This window comes from Sceloporus occidentalis, unplaced genomic scaffold, assembly GCF_023333645.1.
Source record: "Sceloporus occidentalis isolate IW3139 unplaced genomic scaffold, rSceOcc1.0.p SCAF_1, whole genome shotgun sequence".
NCBI lineage: Eukaryota > Metazoa > Chordata > Lepidosauria > Squamata > Phrynosomatidae > Sceloporus > Sceloporus occidentalis.
Window position 1 is genome coordinate 168,124,512 of NW_028316981.1, and position 24,309 is coordinate 168,148,820.

A 24,309-nucleotide genomic window follows, 5' to 3' on the forward strand; every position below is an offset into this window, starting at 1 on the left:
CAGTATCTATTCAATACTTTAGCCATTGGACATTGGCCTCAATTCATTTCTGAATTAGGTAGGAATCCCCTCACCAGGCTGACCCTCTGACCAGGTATGACCCCAAAAATCTGTAAGGGGAATCGCTTTTGCCATCCAAGGATGGATCATTATTTTGGAGAGATCCAGAGATTCTGGCATAGCGGAGGTCAAATGTTATCATCTTCCATGGGAAAATAATGAAACAGTGTAGTGGACTGAAAAATATCAAAGCTTAAGGTTGCACTCATAATGAAGAAATATAAAAAGATGGTGCTTTCGTGGTTGGCCTGAGTAAATGAAGAGTATGTGAACAAATATTGGAGGGGAGGGGGGAGGATGTTGTCAATGTAAAATATAAGTAAGACAGTTATCTATGAATTCTGTTAACAACAAAGATGAGACTGAAAGTTTTTTCCTCCATTGTTGATTTTGGAGGCTTTGTAAAGAACACAGGGCAAAGGACAAACTTCTGCTCTTGATAGAAAGCCTGTTGAAGAGAGTCCTGTTTACAGCGTGAGAGCAGCTGCCCTCGTGTTAAATCAACAGCTGGAAGACTCTGCATTTACCAAGCATGACCTCACACCCCCATTCCTTTCAGAGGGAATTGTTTCTGTTTAATTCCTGAAGATCAGAGGGCAGCCTAAATGACAGGGTTCCTTTAGCTTAAATTTTGAAGGAAAAAAAGGCCAGTAAGCAAAAAGGCAATGGATCTAGAACCACTACGCATGTGAAAAAGAGTTGTTGACTGAGAGGTGAATAATATAATTGTTGATGCTGCTATTTCTGCTATCTTGTTCTGCATCAGCCTAGTCCTTTGAAAACTGCCAAACAAGACTGGGTTTTGGAAGAGCCACTGTGGCTAACCCAAAGGCACTGCAGCCGGACATAACAAGATTTTGAAAAGAAAGAAATAACTCAGAACAAGACTACAGGTTAGCTCTGTAGTCAAAACCCTGGTCCATTTCTTTGCCAGGTAGGGAGGACATAGGCATGGTGAATACTGGAAGGACAGGTACAAGCTCTTGGCTATCTGGGCTCTCTTCCTGCTCTGATTTCAATGACTGAGCTTGTTACTGACCTAGCGTCTGACAGTCTTCAAATGCAAGGCTCCCTCATGAGGGAACATTCCAGCGGAAAGGTTGTTTTTGCTTTATCTAATTGCTACAGGCTGCCAGCTACTAGTAGAAGGATTGCCACTCCTTCTGCCTTTTAAATTGGAAGAGCTGCGGTAACAATTTTGCTACAGGCAAAGAATTGCAGCTGGTGAAGCTTTTTTCCTGACAGTTCATCTGTATGTCAGAAAAAGGCTCTTCAGCTACTTCATGTCCGTCTCAAGTGCAGTTTTAAAGGCAGAAGATACTTGTCTGATGTTAATCTGTACCCCTCTCTCTAGCTGTTGCTGTTTGGCCCATTTTTTGATTAAATGTTTAGATTTAAAGCACTTGGGGAAGAAACAACTAGAAGGTTCTCCAATGGTTTTTAGTAATATGGCTATAAAGTGTTTGTTGTGTGCCTTCAAATTATTTCTGACTTAAGGTGACCCTAAATAACTGAGTTTCATGGGGTTTTCTTGACAAGATTTGTTCAGAGGAGGTTTCTCATTGCCTTTCCCTGAAGCTGAGAGAGTGTGACTTGCCCAAGGTCACCCAGTAGGTTTCATGAGCAAGTGGAGAATTGAATCCTGGTCTCCAGAGTCATAGTCCAACACTCAAACCACCATGCTGGCTCACGTTTAAAGAGTTTAGGAACCCAGAATTTGAATTAGGAACTGCATAATCCAAGCTGAGGCCTGGCTTAATGAATGTTCTACCATTGCTTTAATTTCAAATGTGGTAAATTATGGCTAAAAAGAATGAAGATAAAGACTTGTTGGAAGCTATCCATAACTACTACTGCTTACATTTTGTGGTGCCTTGTCCTTCTTTGCAATTATGGCACCTGGTCACCTTATTCCCATGGCTCTCCATCTTAGTTTGACCTGGACCTAACCATCCCAAAGTAACATATACTTTCGAGTATTTGACAGATGAAAAATGGGAACACATTTGGCAAAAGTTATGAATGAAGAACACACAAGCTAGGAGAAGCTGCAGCAATTTGCTTTTGCCTGTGCTTTCTGGAAAGGGCAAGAGCAGCCCAACCATTTTTCCTGCTGAGTTAATCTGAGTACAAACTATTTTGCACTTTGAACTGAGGCAAGCTGCAGATAAAAGGAGAAAGTGAGAGGAAGAGAGAGAAACTGGAATATTTAAAAGCAGCCAAAAAGTGAGATGGCAGAGGATTAATTGGGGATAGTTGCTGCCAAATTGAGACAGTTGGAGGGTATAGTAATGTTTGTTTGAGCCTTTTGTCAGTTATAACAAGACATCTGCTTGTTAAGTAGTCAGGAGAGGACATAAGAATCAATCATTTGAGTTCGATTATGATGATGCCGATGATGAAACCCCAAGCATGCTCTTTGGGTGTTGAGCTGGTGATCAGACTCTAGCCAATTGACAACTCAAGCTTTAGGAACTGCAACCTTGGCGGCGGCGGCAGCGTTTTTGCGGCGGAGGCGGCCGCGCGAGGGAGGAGGAGGAGCCAGGAACACCCGGGGCATAAAGCCCCCAGCGCTCCCCAACCCAAGCGGCGGCGGCAGCGTTTTTTGCGGCGGAGGCGGCCGCGCGAGGGAGGAGGAGGAGCCAGGAACACCCGGGGCATAAAGCCCCCAGCGCTCCCCAACCCAAGCGGCGGCGGCAGCGTTGTTGCGGCGGAGGCGGCCGCGCGAGGGAGGAGGAGGAGCCAGGAACACCCGGGGCATAAAGCCCCCAGCGCTCCCCAACCCAAGCGGCGGCGGCAGCGTTGTTGCGGCGGAGGCGGCCGCGCGAGGGAGGAGGAGGAGCCAGGAACACCCGGGGCATAAAGCCCCCAGCGCTCCCCAACCCAAGCGGTGGCGGCAGCGTTTTTGCGGCGGAGGCGGCCGCGCGAGGGAGGAGGAGGAGCCAGGAACACCCGGGGCATAAAGCCCCCAGCGCTCCCCAACCCAAGCGGCGGCGGCAGCGTTGTTGCGGCGGAGGCGGCCGCGCGAGGGAGGAGGAGGAGCCAGGAACACCCGGGGCATAAAGCCCCCAGCGCTCCCCAACCCAAGCGGCGGCGGCAGCGTTTTTGCGGCGGAGGCGGCCGCGCGAGGGAGGAGGAGGAGCCAGGAACACCCGGGGCATAAAGCCCCCAGCGCTCCCCAACCCAAGCGGCGGCGGCAGCGTTTTTGCGGCGGAGGCGGCCGCGCGAGGGAGGAGGAGGAGCCAGGAACACCCGGGGCATAAAGCCCCCAGCGCTCCCCAACCCAAGCGGCGGCGGCAGCGTTGTTGCGGCGGAGGCGGCCGCGCGAGGGAGGAGGAGGAGCCAGGAACACCCGGGGCATAAAGCCCCCAGCGCTCCCCAACCCAAGCGGCGGCGGCAGCGTTTTTGCGGCGGAGGCGGCCGCGCGAGGGAGGAGGAGGAGCCAGGAACACCCGGGGCATAAAGCCCCCAGCGCTCCCCAACCCAAGCGGCGGCGGCAGCGTTGTTGCGGCGGAGGCGGCCGCGCGAGGGAGGAGGAGGAGCCAGGAACACCCGGGGCATAAAGCCCCCAGCGCTCCCCAACCCAAGCGGCGGCGGCAGCGTTGTTGCGGCGGAGGCGGCCGCGCGAGGGAGGAGGAGGAGCCAGGAACACCCGGGGCATAAAGCCCCCAGCGCTCCCCAACCCAAGCGGCGGCGGCAGCGTTTTTGCGGCGGAGGCGGCCGCGCGAGGGAGGAGGAGGAGCCAGGAACACCCGGGGCATAAAGCCCCCAGCGCTCCCCAACCCAAGCGGCGGCGGCAGCGTTGTTGCGGCGGAGGCGGCCGCGCGAGGGAGGAGGAGGAGCCAGGAACACCCGGGGCATAAAGCCCCCAGCGCTCCCCAACCCAAGCGGCGGCGGCAGCGTTTTTGCGGCGGAGGCGGCCGCGCGAGGGAGGAGGAGGAGCCAGGAACACCCGGGGCATAAAGCCCCCAGCGCTCCCCAACCCAAGCGGCGGCGGCAGCGTTGTTGCGGCGGAGGCGGCCGCGCGAGGGAGGAGGAGGAGCCAGGAACACCCGGGGCATAAAGCCCCCAGCGCTCCCCAACCCAAGCGGCGGCGGCAGCGTTGTTGCGGCGGAGGCGGCCGCGCGAGGGAGGAGGAGGAGCCAGGAACACCCGGGGCATAAAGCCCCCAGCGCTCCCCAACCCAAGCGGCGGCGGCAGCGTTTTTGCGGCGGAGGCGGCCGCGCGAGGGAGGAGGAGGAGCCAGGAACACCCGGGGCATAAAGCCCCCAGCGCTCCCCAACCCAAGCACTCCCCTGGACCCCCTTTTTTTTTTTTTTTTGAGGAATAAAAAAGAGAAGTAGAGCTGAGCTTCAAGGAAAGAAGGGCTCCAAGGTATAAGAAAATAAGTGAAGGGAGTAGAGGTAATGGAGAAAAAGGAGAAGAAGAAATAGAAGTAATAATATTGGAGGTGAAGAAAGGGGGGAAGATAAGGAAAAAACAGAAAATTGAGAAGAAAGGAGTAGGAGAGGAGAGAGTATAAGGGGAGAGGGCAGTTTAAATCCCAGTACCGCCACATACAGGAATAGGAAGAGGAAAGCCGCTATAGATTTAAGGAAGAGGAAAGGAAAGAGGAGTAGGTAACCCATGTAAATACAGGATAAACAAAGGGGAAGAAACAAGAAAAGATAGTTGCTGGGTCCGCAATACAGCCAGGAGAAGGTATAAGCCTAACTGGCTGTAGACCAATAAAGGGAGGGCTGGCTGGGTAGAACAAGATCTAAACAGCCGGACAGAGACCTCTCCAAGGAAGGGGAGAGGTAAAGAAGGTACTCACAAAGGTCTTCAGAGGAAAGAATAAAGGTAGATAAGAGGGAGAGGGGAGGAAGAAGACACAGAAGAAAGAAGAGACCAGGAGGTTGCGGCCCTTTATGTGGTAAATTATAACAGAACGGAGATTCTGTTAAAAGGTGCGGAGATAGCAAGAAGGAAATATAGAGAACGGTTCCCCAAGGAAATATAGAGAGAGCAGAAAGTAGAATGAGTAATAGACCAGCTACTAGGCAGTTCAAGCAGTCAAAAGCAATGTCTCAAACACAGGGAAGATCACCCTCAGTTTCACCAGAAAGACAACTAGATGTAGCAATGCAAATAGCCAATCTGCTGGAAGAATTTAAGACGTTTAAACAAGATATGAAGAAGGAGATGAAGGAAAATAGAGAGGAAATTAAGGAAGAAGTGAGAAAAGAAGTAGATAAGATAGGTAGAAAAATAGAAAAGATATCAGAGGAGGTGGGACAAGTTAAGAAAGATATAAAAGAGATTAAAATGAGGACACATGACTTAGAGAAAGTAACGAAACAGGTTAAGGAGAGATTACAACAGGAGGAAGGGAAAGTGATGCAATTAGAGGTTAAACAAAGGGAGAAATGTATAAAACTGAGAGGTTTACCGGAAGACCCCAATGAGGACTTAGGGAAGAGGATAATCCCACACCTGGGGAAATTTTTGGAAATAGAAGAGGGGAAATTAGAATTAGAAATCGATAGAATCTTCAGAATCAACTCAATAGTAGCCAGAGAAAGGAAAGTTCCAAGGGATATTGTAATATGTTTGGTGAGGACGAAAATAAAGGAATTAATAATTAGGAAAAGCTACACAGAGAAATTAATGGTGGAAAATGAAGAGATAAGAGTGTTTAAGGATATACCGAGTCAAATCTTAAAGAGGAGACAAGATTATAAATTTCTAACAAAGCTACTGGCAAAAGAAGAAATAGGGTTTAGATGGGATGGAGTAGAAGGCCTCTCTTTCAATTATAAGCAAAAAAGGTATAGAGTAGATACAATAGAAAAGGCAAAGGAGATTTATGAAAGAATTAAGCAAGGTTCTGAAGAGAAGAAATAAAGAGATAGTAAATACACATATATATTTGAGATAGAAACCCGAAAATAAAAACCATAGACAAGGATAGATAGAATTGGAAGAAAACAAAGATGGGGATAAAATGTGTAATTTGGAATGTGAAAGGATTAAACTCAGGTGCAAAAAGGAAACATGTATTTCATTTTGTAGAAAAACAGAAAGCTGATGTCATTTGTTTACAAGAAACGCATATTAATAAAAGGGACATAAAATATTTAAGAAATGGAAAATTAGGGATACATTATGTGTCGGCATGTGAAAAAAGAAAAAGAGGAGTGGTCATATATGTGGGAAAAGATGTACAGAGCAAAGAGATAATGAATGATCAAAATGGAAGGATGGTGGCAGTAGAAGTTAAAATTAGGGAGACAAGAATGTTAATAATAGGAATTTACGCGCCCTTTGAGGAGAAGGAGGTTTTTTTTAGAAAAGTACAAGATATAATTTTAGAACAGAAAATGGACAAAGTAATTGTAATGGGTGATTGGAATGGGGTATTCAACCCAAAAGAGGATAGATCGGTAGAAAAAGAAAAAAAAGAAAAAAAGTAAGGGACTACATGGGAAACTCCCGAAAATAGTATGGGACTTGAAAAAAAAACTGTGCATTAGAAGAAGCATGGGAGTATAAATATGGCAAAGAAAAAGGATTTACATTCTACTCAGAAAGGCATAAATCCATGTCAAGGATAGACATGTTCGTCATGTCTAAAGTAATGCTACCGGATATTAATAAAATAGAAATATTACCTAAAATAGTATCAGATCATAGTCCGGTAGCTCTAAATTTAAATGAAAAAAGGAAAGAATGGGCATGGAGATTAAATGAGTCATTGTTAGAAACAAAAGAGGGTGCAGAATATGTAAAGAAAGAACTAGAATGGTTTTTCAAAGAAAACGGAGGAGTGGGGATAAGAGCGAAAGTGGTATGGGATACATGTAAAGCATTTATGAGGGGAATTTTCTTAAAAATGGGGTATGAAAAAAAGAAGAAGAGAGAAGGAAAGATGAAGAGGCTAATGGAAAAACTTAAAGGGAAAGAAAGAGAATTGAGAGAAAACCCGAAAGATAATAAAATAAGACAGGAGGTAAAGAAGGCACAAATACAACTCAATGAAGAATTAAATAAGGAAGTAGAATGGCAATTAAAAAGGAATAAACAAAAATTCTTTGAAGAGGCAAATAAGCCGGGAAAGTGGCTTGCACAAAGAATAAGGAAAATACAGGAGAAAAAGTTAATTACAGAATTAAGAGATGGAGATAAATTGTATAAAGAACAAAGAGACTTAAGGAGGATCTTCAAAGAATTTTATGAGGACTTGTATAAAGAGAGAAAGATAGGAGAGGTGGAACAAGAGAAGATTAGGAAATATTTGGAAATGCAAGAAATAACAACCTTAGAAAAAGAGGAGCAAGATAGGCTCAATGCTCCAATTTCAGATAAAGAAATAAAAGAGGCAATTAGGAAGGCTAAAAGCGGATCATCACCTGGACCTGATGGGCTACCAGCCTGTTTCTATAAAAAATTAGAAGAAACACTAATACCTCAATTGAGGGAGATGTATAATAAAATAGGAGAGGAAGGAAAGCCGGACTCATGGAAATATAATAACATAGTGGTGATATTAAAAGAAGGAAAGGATGCAAAAGAACCCAAAAACTATAGGCCAATATCACTTATAAACAATGACTATAAAATACTAACCTCAATATTAGCGGATAGAATAAAAGTAATATTGGAGGAAAGAATTCATAAGGATCAGAACGGGTTCCTACCAGGAAGGCAAATGAATGAGAATATAAGAACAGTGATAGACATATTAGAATATTATAATACAAAAAAAGAAAAGAAAGCTGCGATTATATTTCTCGATTCAGAAAAGGCATATGACAATATAAGGTGGGAATTTATGTATGAGCTAATGAAGAAAATACAAGTAGGAGAAAAATTCTTAAAATGGATAATAGAATTATATAAAGATCAAAAAGCGAAGGTGATAGTAAATGGAGAAAAATCGGAAGAAATGGAGATTCAGAAAGGGACGAGGCAGGGGTGCCCATTGTCCCCACTGCTATACATAATGATTATTGAGGTTCTATTACAGAAAATAAGACAAAATGAAAAAATACAAGGAGTAAGGATTAAAGATCAATGTTACAAGGTTAAAGCATACGCAGATGATATAGCAGTATATATGGAAAATCCGCTAATCAGCATAAAAGAATTAAAGAGTACTATAGAAGAATTTGGAGAAGTAGCCGGGTTAAAGATCAATGAGGAAAAAACTGTCATAATTACAAAAAATATGACAAAACAAGAGGAGTTAGAACTAGAGGAAATGACAAAATTCAAAATCCAAAAGAAAGTTAAATACCTGGGAGTGTGGATTACAAAAAGAGTAGGAGAGCTATATACAAACAATTATCAAAAAAAATGGAGGGAGATAAAGGAGGAATTAGGGAGATGGGCAAGGTTACGACTCTCTTTACTAGGGAGAATGGCGGCAATAAAAATGAGTGTGCTGCCCAAGCTCCTATATTTATTCCAGAACCTTCCAATTATAAATACAGACAAGTGCTTTAGGGAATGGAGAAAGGAGTTGGCAAATTTTATATGGGGGGGGAGGAAAGCACGAATAAAATGGGATAATTTGATAGATAAGAAAGGTAGAGGTGGCATGGGGGTACCAGAACTGCAAAAATACTATTATGCATGCGGAATGGTATGGATCGAAGAATGGATTAAGTTGAAAAATGATAGACTTTTATGTTTAGAAGGTTATAACATGAAGTATGGATGGCATGCATACTTAATATATAAGAAATGGAAGGAGGATAAAGAATTCAAGAACCATATTATAAGAAAAGGACTATTAAGGATATGGGAACACTACAAGAACAAGTTTTACAGGAATATACCCCGATGGACATCACCGCAGGAGGCGCAGTTTGGGAAGTTTAAAAGAGGTAAAGAGCAATGGATAAGATATGAACAAATAATAGAGGAGGATAGAAAAGGGAATTTAAAAATTAAGTCTAGAGAAAAATTAGAAATGGAAAATATGATTATAGAATGGTTCCCATACAAACAACTGGAGGAAAAATTTAAGAAAGATGTAAAACAAGAGGGAATAGAAAAGCATAATAATGAGCTAGATAAGATAATCTTGGAAACACAGAATAAAAAGAAAATATCCAAATACTATGATGTGTTGTTAGAAAGGGATCTGGAAAAGGACAGGATAAAGGATAATATGATAAAATGGAGTCAAATACTGCAACATAACATAGAGCTGGATGAATGGGAGAAAACGTGGGAGAAAACGAATAAGTTTACCTTAGCCCAAAACTTGAAAGAAAACTATTATAAAATGTTTTATTTGTGGTATATTACGCCAGTTAAGATATTTAAGATGTATAAAAACATAAATAAGACATGCTGGAAATGTAAAAAAGCAGAAGGGTCCTTTTACCACATGTGGTGGACCTGTATAAAAGCGAAACAATATTGGAAGGGGGTGCATAGTGTGATCAAAGATATAACAGGAGGAAGATTTCATAAGATCCCGGAGCTATATCTGTTAAATATGACCTGTAAAATAGAGAAAGCAACAGAGAAGAAATATTGGAAGATAATTCTGTATATGATCTCGACGGCAAGATTATTATACGCACAAAGATGGAAAACAGAACAAATACCAACTATAGAGGACTGGTTTAATAAGGTGATGGAAATGAAAGAGGCGGATAGACTCTCTAGAAGTATAAAAAGAAATGGAAAAGAAGAAGAAGAAGAAGATAAGGATGTGTGGAAGACAATAGAACAATACTGGAATAGTGTAATGTGAATAGAGGAATGTAAAGCAGAAAAGATAAAGAAATAAGAAATGGGTTAGGAAGGGAGAGGGGAGGGAAGGGAGGAGAAGAGGGGGAGAGGAGGGATAGGGGAAGGGGGAAGGGAAGGGGATGGAGAATATGTAAGTGGAGAAAGCGAATGTAAATAGATGTGTGAAATATAATAAAATGTATAAATAAAAAAAAAAAAAAAAAAAAAAAAGGAACTGCAACCTTAAAAGTGAGTCTTTTAATCTAGGTCAGGGGTAGGCAACCTTTTTGAGCCAGGGGCCGGGTTGCTGTCCCTCAGACAACTGGGGGGCCGAAGCCGGGGAGATGGAGCTTCCACCCTCTGGGGGCGGAGCCGCACGCCAGGGGTGGAGCTTCCACCGAAGCCCCGCGAGGAGGAGGAGGCGTGTGCCCGCCCTCTCCTCCTCGGTCCCTTCCCTTGGCTGAATGGGCTCCAAGGGGCCCTTTTAGCCGAAGGGGAGGAAGGCCAAAGAGAAGGGCTTGGGCACCTGTCCCAGGCACTTCCCTTCGGCCGAAAGGGCTCCAAGGGCTGTGGAGGAGCCCAGGAGACAACATGCTATTTCTGTGGGCCCACTGTCAGCCCATGCAGCCCCAGGCCTCCCTCCGGAGAGAGGCCTGGGGCCGCAAGGACCATGGGGGAGCCCGCGGAGGTGGTAGGCCACTTTTGCGGGCCCCTTCTCTGCCTGTGCGGCCTCAGGCTTCCCTCCGGAGAGAGAGGCCTGGGGCCACAAGGGCCGTGGGAGAGCCCGCGGAGGCGGCAGGCCGCTTCCACGGGCTCCATTTTGGCCCGTGCGGCCCCAGGCCTCCCTCCGGAAAAAGAAGATAAGAGGGGGAAAAGAGGAGGAAGAGAGGAAGAGGAAAAGGAGGAAAAGAAGAGGAGGAGGAAGAGAAGAAGAAGAGGAATAGGAGGAGGAAGAAGGGAAGAAGAAGAAGAAGAAGAAGAAGAAGAAGAAGAAGAAGAAGAAGAAGAGGAAGAGGGGAAGAAGAAGAGGAGGAAGAGGGGAAGGAGGAGGAGGAAGAAGAAGAGCCAGAGAGGAAGGAGGAGGAAGACAAGAGGGGAAGAATAAGGGAAGAGAGGAAGAGAAAGAAGGGGAAGAGGGAAAGGAGGAGGAAGAAGAAGAAGAGGAGGAGAAAGAAGAGCAGGAAGACAAGAGGGGAAGAAGAGGAGGAAAAGAGGAAGAAGAGGAGGAGGAAAAGGGAAAGGAGGAGCCCTCGGAGCCCAAGAAGGGAGGGAAGCCTCTCCATAGAAAGGCTTCCTTGGCCTCCCTGGGCTCCAGCCAAGGGCCCAGGCCGCCCTGGGAGCCCCGGAGGACAGGGAAGCCTCTCCAAGGGAAGGCTTCCTTGGTTCCCCTGGGCTCCAGCCAAGGGCCCAGGCCGCCCTGGGAGCCCCAGAGGACAGGGAAGCCTCTCCATGGGAAGGCTTCCTTGGTTCCCCTGGGCTCCAGCCAAGGGCCCAGGCCGCCCTGGGAGCCCCGGAGGACAGGGAAGCCTCTCCAAGGGAAGGCTTCCTTGCCCTCTTGGCGGTGGCGGCAGGAGCGGGCTGGTCCTCCTCCTCTCCGCTGCTCTTAAAGGGCCAGGCGCAGCTTGGATGCCAAGAGGGCTCCAGGCTGCCCCTGGCCCTTTAAGCGCAGCGGGGAGGAGTAAGATGAAGCCAGGCCTCGTCCTCCTCACTGCCGCTGCTCTTAAGGGCCAGGGGCAGCCTGGAGGCCTCTTGGCATTCAAGCTGCGCCTGGCCCTTTAAGAGCAGCGGGGGCGAGGAGGACGAGGCTTGCCCTCATCCTCCTTGCCCCCGCCGCCACGGAGGAAGGGCCGGGGGCAGCCTGGAGGCCTCTGGGCCTCCAAGCTGCCCTTGGCCCTTTAAAGGCGGCGGCGAGGAGGAGGATGAAGCCAGGCCTCGTTCTCCTCCTCACTGCTGCATTTAAAGGGCCAAGGGGAGCTTGGAGGCCCAGAGGAGGAGGAGGATGCGGCGGCGGCGGCAGGACCGGGCGGGGGCCGGTTCTGCCGCCTCTGTGGGCCGCATATGGCCCGCGGGCCGGGGGTTGCCGATGGCTGATCTAGGTTCTACAACTTAACACATTTTGTTCAACTAGCGTAGGCCTGATGAGTGATAATTCCAAGTAATTGCCTGTTTACTGAAAATGTAGTTTTTACCCAGCATCTCTTACAACAACTATATGCCCCTCTGGAGACATTACAGAGTTAAACTGCCTTCCTCTGTTATTATTGCATTTAAATAATTATCACGGAGGGGAGGAAGGAGGTAGTCAGTGAAAAAGAAATGGCATTCAGGGGATCACATCATGTTCATTTTTTATGGGGTGAAAGAGAGGCCAGCAAATTTTCTAGTCCTTGAATCCAATCTATTAACAGAAGTTTCCTGCTCTTTTAAATGAAATTCCTTAGAAAACAACATGCAAAATATAAAACTAAATTAGTAAACTGCAAAAGAATTTAATTGCTATTTGAGCTGTCCTTTAACCTTGTATGTCTACTCTGACATAAACCCCGCAGAGATTTCTTGCAATTATTCTCAATAAAATATGTTAAGGATTGCAGCCTAATTTTGCATAATGTTTGTGTTGTCAGTCTTAATTCTGAATCTAACCACAATCAACTAATTTGCGTTGTATCTCCAGAAGCTTGCATACTCTTGAATCCAATCCATATTTTTTTCTCTTATATTATGGCTATTATTTAACCATAAAAGCAATATACTCTTGTGTTTGCAGTGTGTTTGTGAAATAATAATTACAAATCATCTTAAGCCATAAATTGAAGTCGACTAGAATCATAGAGGTGGTCCAACCCTCTTCGGTCCAAAACACACTGCAGAAATAATCTAGTTTGAGTCCGCTTTAATTGCCCTGGCTCAGTGCTAGGGAATTCTGGGTAATGTAGTTTTATGAAATATTTAGCCGTCTCTATCAGAGAGCTCTGGTGCCACAATAAACTACAATTCCAGGATTCCGTAGCACTGACCCAGGGCAGTTAAAGCGGTTTAAAACTTGATTATTTCTGTAATGTGTTTTGGATCGTCTATGCAGGAATACACAATCAAAACCCCCCTGACAGATGGCCATCCAGCCTCTGGACCTTATCACACGTGGTGGGGTTTGCAGCTGAGATCCCCAGTCACTCCTTTTCTAGTAATGCAAAGCGTGATGTTTTTTCACACCAGATCCAGAGTCACTCCTGTCTAGCAAAGCGAAGTGAGGTAAAAACGTGGTATTTTACCATACCTGGATGCCTTTCTGTTGTCCTTCCGAAGTGAGGGGCAAGCGAAGTCAGTTCGATTCCAAGCAAGTCACGTGATGCGGATTCAAGCAAAGGGGAGCGAGAGCACATTGTATTACCACACCGGAGGGTTCAACGATTTGAATCGCCCCCATGAGGAGAAGGGGTTGGGGCGGGGCTCCCTCCTCCTTCCTCCTTTCCCGCGGGTGACAGGGACCCCTGGAAGGAAAGGACTGGGGGGGCTGCCTCCTCCGGCTCCCTCCATTCACGGGGATGATGGGCATCATTCCCGGGAAGGAAGGGACTGGGGGGCTGCCTCCTCCTCCCTCCCTCCCTCCCTCCCTCCCTCCCTCCCTCCCTCCCTTCCCGGGGATGATGGGCATCATCCCCGGGAAGGAAGGGACTGGGGGGCTGCCTCCTCCTCCTCTTCCCTCCCATGGGTGCCAGGCACCTGCGGGAAGGAAGGAATGGGGGCTGCCGCCTCCTCCTCCTCCCGGGGTGCTTGCGGCCAAGTACCAGAGCAGTAGCAAAGCTGCATTCCAGACCAGACCAATCTGCAGTGCAATCGAAGGGAGCCTGGAAGCGAATTCTGTGAAGTCACTTTTTTCCCGTTTTTACCAAAATCAGGGGTCACTTTGGAATCACTGCTAAAGCACCTCACAATGAGCTCCCATAGAAATCAGTGGCGTCTGATAACACAGTCATTTTATGACCTGAAACCGCATCGTTGGAAGTGCAGTCACTTCAGAAGTGACCCTGAACTGACCCAGAAAACCACCCAAAAGCTCCGTGTATATACTCCTCTGTTTTAAAATGTCTGAAAAAGGAGACTCCACCTCACCCAAGGCAACATGTTCCACCGTCACACAGCTCTTGCTGTTAGGAAATTTTCCCCCTAATATTTAGGTGGAATTGCTTTTCCTGTAGTTTGAATCCATTGCTCTTTGTCCTCATCTGTGGAGCAGCAGAAAACAGGCTTTCTCCATTTTCAATTACATCTTGTCAAATATTTAAAAATGACTATCATGTCACCTCTTAACTGTCTCTTCTCAATATTAAACATACCCAACTCCCAAGTCTCAAAAGGGAATTATTTCCTGTGCTTTCACCATTTTGGTCACTCTCCTCTGGACACGTTTCAGTTTGTCCACACCCTTCTTGAATTGTGGTGCCTAGAACTGGACACAGTATTCCAGGTGAGGTCTCACCAAAGCAGAATCAAGTGGCACTACAGTGCTCCCTCCATTCTCACTTAGGTGTGAAGGACGAATGGAGGGGAAATGAATGGGGTGTGCACCCGTGCCTATATTCAAGCCAATGGAGCTTAAATATAAGCGAAACTCCATTTTTGCAAGGGGGTCCAGAACACATCCCCTGTGAAAAAGGAGGAGTGACTGTATTATTTGCCTTGACTTGATGTAAATGAACAACAGCAATTTGTACATTGTTATACCCCTTTTCATTTTTAAAATGGCTGTAGAATTGTGAATATGTACTATAGCCTTTGGCTGAAGAGCAGGAAATAAATAAATAAATAAATAAATAAATAAATAAATAAATAAATAAATATTAATTCTCCAGTATTTCTCTACTTTACAATAAGCATCACCCTGTGAGGTAGAAGGGTAACAGGATATTTGCTAAATGTTACATGTATACTAGAAGCATAGGAGCCAGTTTCCTATGAACTCAGCCTACTTAGTATTTAAAGTATAGCATTTAAGTGTAGTGTGTATAGACCCTAAGTCATGTGAATGCAGCTAACTGTGAGAATGTTTACCAGAAATATGGCACATGAACAAGTGATGGAATAATTTGTGATAAGGACCACACCTTTTGCCTTGCCAACTTGTTATAGCACTAAGATTGGAAGGATTACAGCTCAGAGGTAGAGCACATGCCAAAGGTCTCAGGTTCAAATCAACACCCCCAAAAGCTCAGGCCGGAAGCCATGGAAAACCATCACCCTTCATAGGCAGTACTGTACAGAACTAGCTGGATTAATTAACTGTACAGGTGTCTTGTATCAACATCTGTACATTTCCTCTGGGATGAACACATGGAAAAGCAGCTTCCACAACAATACTGTAAAACTTGAAGAGCATGTAGTGTAGGGCCACATGATAACCCAGTTCTCATGTTTCACTCATGTGCTTGACCAATGGCATGGAAAAGAAGCAGGATTATACTGACTGCCCCCACCCCTAACCTCTACATAATCAGCAGAAAGCAAGAAGAGGCACAGTGTGTCTACAGTTGTACATGCATAAAGACCAGTGTCACCTTCCCTTGAATGTGCTGAGGTTTGAGAGCAGAGCTAATGGGCATGATTCAGCTTTCCTGTCACCCCCTGTGTTTAGTCAATATGAGCCCAGAACTGGAGAAGTGGACTAAAGAGAAGAAAAGGATTCATATTTCAGGTAGAAATCTTTGAATCCATATCCTTTGAGTTTTGTTTTTGTTAACTGCTTTCAAGTCAGCTTTGACTTATGGGGAACCTATGAATGAGAGACCTCCAGGTCAACCTATTATCAACAGCCTTGCTCTGGTCTTGCAGGCTCGGGGCAGCCGTGGTTTTGACTATCCATCTGGAATGCAGCCTTTCTCTTTTCTACCGCCGTCTACCTTCCCAAGCATTATGGTCTATTCTAGTGAGTCATACCTTCTCATGATGTGGCCAAGGTACGACAGTCTCAGTTTAAACATCTTGGCTTCTATGGAGAGTTCAATGTTCATTTTCTCTAGGATCCATTTATTTGTCTTTTTAGCAGTCCTCAGTATGCTGAAGAGCTCTTCTCCAGCACATTTTACATTAGTTGATTTTCTTCCTATTAGTTTTCTTCATTTTCCAACTTTCACAACCATACATAGAAATGGGAAATAGGATGGCATGGACAGTCCTAACTTTAGTATTGAAGGATATATCTTGAGATTTCAGGATCTTGCCTAGTTCCTTCATAGCCCTTCCAAGTCCTAACCTTCTCCTGATTTATTGACTGAAGTCTCCATTCTGATTTTGACTGGCCAAGATATGAAAAATATTGAACCACAGTTCTTCTGGCTCCCAATCAATTAGGCTTAATGGTACAAATCTATTTTTTATGTTTAAATTCTATAGGGATGTTCTTCAGGTTGTATTTTGGCATGATAGTTGGTTTAGTGTTCTTCTTCTGCTTTACCATAGTTTTATATATTGGCAGTTCATGGTCTGTGCCACAATCTGCTCCTGGTCTTGTTTTGGCAGAGAGAATGGAGCTTTTCCACCTGCTTCCAATTATGTAGTCTCTTTGGTTTTTATATTGTCCATGAGGTAATGTTTATGTATAAGGTTGTTTCTTGAGTTGGTTGAAGAATGTGTTTGCAGTGAACAAACTATTGGCCTCAGAAAATGAAATCAGTCAGTCTCCTACTTCATTTCTTGATCCTAGGCCAAATTCTCCTACAGTGTTTGGTTCTGCTCTGTTTCCTACTTTTGCATTCCAATTGTCTATAATTAACAAGAAGTCCTGTTTTGGTGTGTATAATCAATTTTCTCCTGGACTCTAACATGGAATCCTTCAATTTCTTCTACTGCCTTTATAGTTGGAGGATAAACTTGGATTATTAATAGGTTTTCTGTTAAGTCTTATTTACTTGCTTCAGCTAGACTGCATTATATCATTTGAGTGTTTTTGCTCCCTCTCTCCTCACTATTAATACAATCCCATTTCTTCTTACATGTTCACTTCCTGAATAAAATACTCTGTAGTTATCAAAATGTTGCAACTAAAACTGTTGTGACCCTGTCCACCTAAACTCATTCACCCCAGGTATTGCAATGTTTATATGATCCATTTCTTGTTTTACTATGTCTGGCTTTCCCACTTCATGCTTCTCATAGTCTATGTTCCTATAAGATGTGTTGTGCAGCTTCAGACTTTCCTTTCACCTTTGAGCACGTTCACAGCTGAACATCCTTTTGGCATGAAGCATGTTGCATCATTAGCCAAAGCACTACTCATAGTTGTCCTCTGCTCTGTCCCACTAGCTTGTTGAGTGTTATCTGAGCTTCATTTTCTGGCACTGCCTCTTGTTTTATTTTGGATTGTCTTATTATAGGGATTTTGTGGTAAAAGACTTTCAAAAGGGGTTTACTATGTTACTCCTGTGCAGTACTAACAAGAGTTACTTCTGGTGACACTGCCCTCGTTTGAGAGATCTGCTCACTAGTGCTGCTGCTGAGCAGCTGTTTGGCACATTTAGTCTGGCTTCTCAGCAAAAGCCTGTCTGATATGAGAGACCCTACCAGCAGCACTGCTGCTATCAGCATAGCTTCTTGGCTCACAGGAGCACACAATTCCAACACCGTGGAAAGGTAGTGCCACTGGTGGGTTTAAAACTTGCTTTAGTCTACAGACCAATAAAGCTTACCAATGCTTCTTCCCTTGCTAGGAATTAGCATCTATCACTTAAAAATCAGATGACAACTCTTTGACAAAGCTTGGAAAGGTTACTTTTGGGGACTATAACTCCCATGTTGGCTGATAATTCTGAGTGTTGTCATCCCCACAACTAACTTTTTGAGGTTTTGCTCCCTGAGTGTACCTGCTAGGGAAGAAATAAATCCTGTGAAATGGCCAAAATTTCATCCTCTCTTCTCTTCCCTATTGAGGAAGCTAAGCCATCCCACAGACACAGGCCTAATTTGGGCTCATCCCATTTAATAAACCACCACTGAGCCTGGCAGGCGTGGGAGGAACTGGTTGGGGTGTGGTTTGTTAGCCTGACCTGAGCTGCTCCAACTTGCCCTGAGAGACTTGCAGATGCAGCCCAGCAGCTACTGGGTGGCCTAAGCTATTTCAAGCAGCTGTTTGATAATGTTACCTTTCAGCAGGAGGGAAGGGTGTAGACGGCACGCCACCACCAGCAACAAACGCAGGCATAGAATGTGCTTGGCAACCACACTGGGATTCCTCTGACAGGCACAGGCTTGTGTTTGTCCACTGGCACTAGGGTTACCAGATCAACAGTTCAAAATATGGGAAGTTGTTAAGCTGCAGCTTTGTATGTCTGCAGAGTATTAAAAGAGTACTTAATAGGAGCTGGGACATTAGTCTGCATTCTGCTCTTAAGGACTGGGCGCAGCTCTGGAATGTGTCATAAAGAAATAAAAGAAACAAGACATGCAAAAATCCACAGTTAGTTGTCTTTTGTTCATGATAGGAATACAATGAATATTTATAATTATTCTTTCCTGGGTTGAAAACCAGGTTTCCCAACAATTGGGAATTCCCATTGGGAAGGATAATAGACCAGTGATACTTTTGTGGAATACAGTGCACCCATGCCATACATGAGCACACCATACATGGCTTTAAGCTTATGCTGAAGCCACGCTGCAATTGGGCAAATAATGTGTGCATCTATGGCATGCACACCGTGTTGTGAGCATATGCCCCATTGTTTCCAATGAGGTATGAGCATACGCAGAAGCGGGGGGGGGGGGGGAATCTGGAATGGATCACCCACATAAGGGAAGGGCCTACTGTATTCTCCTGCTATTCAATGTCCCAAAGTATTGTGCAGGAATTACAGTTAGCCCTCTGTATCCATGGATTCTTTATCCATGTATTCAATTATGAATATATATATATATATATATAAAATAGTCAGCTGCTGTTCTGCACAAAACTCTAGTAGGAGGTGTCGGTTATCATTACAGTTTCCAACACCATGCTTGCCTAAAACACCTTTCCACGCTGGGCAGGACACGTTTCTAGGATGAAGGACCATCACCTCCCAAAAATAGTATTCTATGGTGAACTCACCACGGGTCAGCGTTAAGAGGGGCGCCCCAAAGAAGAGATACAAGGACTTCCTGAAACAACTTCTCAGGCTTGGCCAAACTGATCACCAACAATGGTCCTCCCTGGTCTCGCTTCGGGAGGCATGGAGATGCACTATCCATGATGCTGCAGCCTTTTTCGAAAGCTCACAGCAAACGAGTCTCGAAGAGGAACGACAACGCAGAAAGAACCACAACCCGGAAACATCATCCAAGGAGACTTTCTGCTGTTCTTTCTGCAGCTGGACCTGTTTGTCCCAGATTGGCCTTTTTAGTCACCAACGCACTTGTACAAAGCGCGGGATGAGTCCTTCCTGAATCTTCGTTTGCGAAGCAAAGCCATATATATATATATATATATATATATATATATATATATATATATATTCCAAAAAAGCAAATCTTGAGTTTGCTATTTTATGTAATAATAAAATAATAAACAATAAAACTTTTATTTGTATCACGCTTTTCTGTGACGAGACAATCAAAGTGGCTCACAACACATTAAAATCCACATTTACAAAGTTATGTCCCAGATCCCCCCCTTAAAACAGAATTAAACATGTTACAATTAAAATATCTATTAAAAACACAATTAAAAAATAATAAAAATATAACAAGGACAGAGTGGTGGGCTAATACATGATGTGGGGGGCAGTCATTCTGTGGCCGGGCACTTTTATTCAGGAAAGGCCTGCCGGAAGAGATCTGTCTTGACAGCTTTTTTTAAAGCTGTCTAAGCTGGCAATTTGACGGATTTCGTCCGGCAGGCCGTTCCATAGTTTGGGGGCAATTGCAGAGAAGGCCCTCTGGGAGGTATCAGTCTGTTTTTTAAAGGCTGCAATAGATTCCTCCCAGAGGACCTGATGGTGCGGGGCGGATTATATGGAAGCAGGCGATCCCTCAAATAAGTTGGGCCCAAGCATAAGGGACATAATTTTATTTACATTGTATTCAATGGGACTTGAGTAGCCACAAATTTTGGTTATCTATGGATGATCCTGGAACCAAACCCCAGCAGATACCAAGGGCCCACTGTATAACCGTTTCCTGTGCAGGAAACCTGTTTTCTGTTTTTGTGTGCAAAAAAACAATGTTTTTCTTCAGATAATAATTCCTGTGCAACACTTTGGGACTTTTGGATATGGGAAGAATGTTGTGGAAGAATATATGTTTTCTCCTGCAGCATGGAGAAAACTAATTATTTGTCCTCACATACAAGATTAAATACTCTAGGATTTACATCCCTAGGTTACAGTACCTTGTCTAAATCCAATTCCCATCATTCACACATGCAACACATCATATTACACCAGTCACATCTGACATTCATGGACCTTCTGTTAAAAATGAAACTCAAAATTGTTCTTCTTGAAGTAGAAAGCTACAGGTAATCTACTCAAAAGCAAGGATGTCCTATGAGGTTTGAACAAAGCAGAACCCACATTTGAACACTTAAGAAGTCATGTTTCAGAAAGGGGAGAACAACTTAAAAAAAAAGATCTTTTAGCATTATTTTGTCAAGATATGAGCTTTAATATAGATACTTCTCTTGACTTAAGCCTCCTAATGCTTTGAGTATAATTGGAGCTGTTGTTGTTCTTCTGTGGTTGTCTTTGAAACAAACAAACAAACAAACACACAAACAAACAATAAGAGAAACAGCTGAATTGGAACATATCCACAAACTCCACTCCATCAACAATAGGTTGAATAGAGACAATGACTTCCTGGCACATTACACATATTATAACAGTGGTTAACACTCCAGCCTCATGAGGATGCTCTGGGCGAAGTTATCACATCTTTTTTCTGGTACACAGCTTGCACACACCATATTCTGAAATTCCCTACACCATTCATATGGCCATCCACCCACCCTGGCCTTAGGCAACCCCTTTCTTGCCTTTGTCTCTCAAGGACAATATTTAAAACTAACTTGTCACCTCATCACCAAATCCACAAGATTTGCATTCCTATGGCTATTCATAGAGCCTGACTATCAAGGGCCTCATTCACACTCACCTGATGCCACACTGAATCAATCAGGGTCATAGTTCCCACTATGTTTACTCTGATCAAATTGCTCCTTGCTGTTCACACTGGAAGAGGAGGAACTCTGCAGTGGTGGGTGTTGAGGGGAGGTGAGGAAGAGGGGGAAGAAGGAAGAGGAGGAAAGAGAAAGAGGAGGGATCCCACTAGCAAAGAAAGAACCTGGGTTCCACATAGGTTATTTCATAGTGTGAATGGGGCCAAGGTTCCTCCTGGGCACCAGTTCACTGCATGCATCTGAGGAAGTAGACTAAGCATGTGAAAGTTTATGCTATAACATCTATCGCTCAGTCTCAAAAGGTGCTACAAGATCCTTTTGCATACTATGTATTCAACTAATTTAATTTTTCATGCTTCTCAGAGTACCTTGGCAAACGCTGTTCAGAGCACACATGAGTTCCTCAGCAGGAATGTCAAGTACCTCACCAAACTACAAATTCCAGGATTTTGTAGAATGGAATCATGACAGCTAAAAATGGTATCAAACTGTTCTAAATGGTACGGTGTAGAATCAGATGACCCTTGAGATCTCTTCCAGCTCTATCATTCTATGATTCTATAACTTTTGGAGTACAGCCCCCAGAATTATTAGTTAGTGACGGTGCTGACTTAGGCATTCTGGGAGCTAAAGTCCCAAAAGTAGCATTCTCTGGTTCTGCTCCTAGTTTGATGTTTTATGTGTCAGTGGGAAGCTTCATTGTAGCCTAAACATGACAGAAGCCATTTTGAGAGCCTTCAGTGCACGCAGGCCCTGCCAGAATGAGGCCATCGGATGAGCCACTGTCTCACATTGACTGGCAACAGGAGAGAGGGTGTGAGGAGGGAACAAACGGATATGGCAGCTTTATCTTCTCCTTGCACAGCATGGGTGTGGATTGGACTTTCCCCATCTGCTGGAATGAAACATTCCTCCCACTATGCTGAATTGTTGGCTGGGCAAGAAAGAAAGCTCCTCATGACTTGGGGTGTACAACTTTGTAAGCTGCTCTTTTTGATGTATCCCGTAAATGAGATGGTGGCAATCTGTTGCTTGCCTTGAAAATCTTGAATACCTGGCCTAAAGTCTGCTATCCTGCCATTTCTTGTCTCTCAAGTTTTAAAGCTTAAACCTGCTTGCTTGAGCCAGGGAAGAGATGCAGGTTTCTAATGAAAAAGCACTTGATGTATGCTTAGAGGAACTGAAACATTCATACTCCTCACACCATCATTCTGTAATTCTCTCATTTAGATTTCTGTAATGTGCTCTACATGGGGCTACCTATGTACCAAGTTCGGAAGCTTCAAATGGTGCAAAATGCGACAGCCAGATTGGTCATTGGAACACCTAGATCAGACCACATAACACCAGTATTAAAATCTCTTCTCTGGCTACCGATTAGCTTCCAGGTGCAGTACAAAATGTTGGTTATTACCTCTAAAGCCCTACATGGCTTGAGCCCAAGTTACTTGAGGGAACATCTCTCCTTACACAATCCACCCCGCACTTTCAGAACAACCGGGAAGAATTTGTTAGAGCATGACCAGGTTAACAACAACTTCCCACAGGGCATTTACTGTCCTATCTCCTCAATTATGGAATTGCTTACTGGAGGAGATCCATCTCATTACCACCTTAGATGCCTTTAAGAAGGCACGTAAGACGGATCTCTTCTGGTGGGCCTATCCACCAATCTGCTATAAGAGTTAGAAATATTCCACCTCTATTTGTAAATATATGTATTTTAAATGAAGATTTAGTCTATATTTACTGTTTTATTGAGTGTATTTTATATGAAATTGTAGTTTTTATCTTGTAATGTTGTTTCTATTGTTGTAATCCCGCCTCCATCCGCAGGGAGAGGCGGGAAATATAAATATAAATTATTATTATTATTATTGTTATTATTATTATTCCCAGAACCTTCTGCCTACCCTCCAGTTCCAGAAGTGAAGTCTGAAAGCACTGTGGTACTTAGAGATCTCCCTGGCCACACTTGACTTACACTGGTGGAAGGAAGGCTTAAGCCATGAGATAAATGCCCTCCTTAATCTTAGACCCATTTCACATTTCACATGCATTATTATTGGTGGCAGCATTCAAAGATATAGCTGTGTTAGCTTGGAAAATCAGTATGCAAAAGGATTTTGTAGCACCTTTGAGAAGTAGCACCTCTTTCAGTTAGTCACAAAGGTGCTACAAGATCTTTTTGCATATTAGTGGCAGCATTAATATTATTATAATTTTTCTTCCACTCTTCAGGAGATAATGGCTCAGAGAGGAACTTGCTGAGATTACCAACAAGATGCTTTTTCAGATTTACAATTTAAAAGGCACAACAGAAAAGGAATGAGGAGGAAGAAGAGAAAAAAAAGGAGGAGGAGGAGAAGCAGGCATTCATTCTTAGTCATGCTGTTATTATAAAAATCAAGCTACAAATTACATGAAATGTGTTGTGTGAACCTTTATGTGTTTTTTTTTAAATCACCAATAAGCAGGGGCCCAAACTGGATCAAGCCCACAATGCACCGGTTGGGTCAAATCTCTGCTCCACCTTTCCCCCTAAAAAATTATCTCTCTTTTCCTTTACCTTTCTATACTGGGGCTAAAAAGAAGGGGGTAACCTTCCAAGATGACAAGTGAATGATCCTCACCCCTCTTTTCCTGCCAATACTTGGGCAATGGCATCATCACAAAGGTGTCTTATGGAAGGACTGGGATTCCCGAAGCCAACTGAGGATCCAACTAATGGTTGCTGAAGAATAGAAAGAGCATCACCCTTTCTCATGAACCTCAGAACAATATGGGGGGGGGGGGGGAGGAGTGGCTTGACACCATCTTCAAGATTAGGCTGCAAAGGCTGAGTCCCCCTGAAACTGAACCACCAAGATTTCAATGTAGTTGAGCCTCCTCAGAAATTATCCATCAGAAGAGTACTGCATGATCAAGCACTCATTCAAACAGATATTGTGGTTGAGCCTTCCCAGGAATAGAAAAGGCTGCCTGTAATCTGTTCTATGCCCCAGTTTGGTGTAGTATTTTGAGCACCGGACTGCAACTCTGGAGACCACGGTTCAAATCCCCACTTGTCCATGGAAACCCACTGGGTGACCTTGGGCAAATCACACACTCTCAGCCCCAGAAAACCTTGTGATAGGTTGCTTTAGGGTCACTATAAGTCTGAAACAACTTGAAGGCACATTAAAAACAACAACAATCTATTCTATGCAGACTTATTTGGGAGTAAGCTACATGGAACCCACAGAGGGGTTTTTAAATGACACATTCAGTTTGCAAGAATCTTCATATTAAAGGGTTTCAAAAGTAATGGCTGGGAAAAGTAATTTGCTTTACCCTGGCAAGTACAAGCAAAAATCTGCCTGCCAACACTTACC

The 24,309-nt window shown here is 44.3% G+C and overlaps 1 long non-coding RNA gene across 1 annotated transcript; it reads left to right on the forward strand.

Annotated features, from left to right (window-relative positions):
* The first annotated feature begins 870 nt into the window (after positions 1-870).
* LOC149322686 (uncharacterized) lies at positions 871-23,339 on the forward strand. Its single transcript, XR_016279990.1, has 3 exons — positions 871-1,014; positions 22,166-22,323; positions 23,177-23,339. It is a non-coding gene; the product is annotated as an uncharacterized LOC149322686 (long non-coding RNA).
* Positions 23,340-24,309: the final 970 nt, after the last annotated feature.